This window comes from Lemur catta, chromosome 3, assembly GCF_020740605.2.
Source record: "Lemur catta isolate mLemCat1 chromosome 3, mLemCat1.pri, whole genome shotgun sequence".
NCBI classification, from domain to species: Eukaryota; Metazoa; Chordata; class Mammalia; order Primates; family Lemuridae; genus Lemur; species Lemur catta.
Window position 1 is genome coordinate 51,447,658 of NC_059130.1, and position 1,101 is coordinate 51,448,758.

Below are 1,101 nucleotides of genomic sequence, written 5' to 3' on the forward strand. Positions count from 1 at the left end.
TTAAATTTAATAGCAGTTCTGTTCATTTCCTTTTCAAGGCACTTTGTTCACTTCTATTCCAGGACGGAAGCAGGTCGCCACACCTGGTTCCACGATCTCTTCAGGCACAGTAGCTGGTAGTTCGCAAAGAAAGCTCTCACACTAGGATCTCAGAGATTGAAACCTGTCCCAGGTGTGTGCAAGAAAGTAGTGGCAAGGGTGAAGCTTTGGAGAAGGCAGACCTCAGACAGGATACTTAGGTCTGTGAGTTTCTAAAACGGACATGAAGTCTACCTAGCAGTCTTCTAGGTGGGAGTAAATGAGATAACGTTTGGAAGACATCTAGTACAGCGCTAGGTGCGCAGGCAGGTTCCCTGCCTCCTATCAAATGATCTGAAGAAAGAAAGAAAGTGGTGAGTAGGAAAAGGGACCAAAGAATGGAGGCCGCTTCTAGACAAAGGACTCCTGATTCAAAGAGGCCCCTGGATTCAAAAAAACAAGTAGAGCAATAGCCACCTGGGGTTTTGGACTAGCTGAATTCCGGATAAAGATGCTTGTAAAGAGGAGCTGGTGCGAATCCAGAAAAGAACTTGAAATGCCCCAGGCTTTGCCAGGGCACATTCCCCAGTTTTTTCCGCACTGCATTTAGAGGTTTAGGCAGAGTGAGTTCGAATTTGGCCAAAAGCCTCGACTGTTCCCGTGGCGGCAGCGGGGCAGAGGTCAGGCCTACAGGTGTGGGAGGCTGTGAGGTGAGGGAGGAAGGAGCAGGTGTCGGTGGAGGCCCCCTTGCTCGGGCACAGGGCCTCCAGGTTGCTCCTGGGGTTTCCAGCAGCGGGTGGAGGGGCCCTGTCCTCCATCTGGCCGTGTTGGGCCGCGCTCCGGGAAGGGGCAGCCCCGGTGGGCTTCCTCGCCCCTCCGCCGGCCCGCGCGCCGCGGAGGATGCCTGGAGGCCGACGTGAACCCCCGGCGGCCGGGAAGCCCTCAGGCGCCGGGCCGGGCTCGGGGCGGGGCCGGCTGCCAGTCCGCGGGGCCCAGCCCGGAGGAGGGGCCGCCTCGCCGCGGGCCTTGGTGGCGTGAGGGCCGGGGCGGGGGCCGGGGACCCGCGCGGGGAGGGAGCGCGGC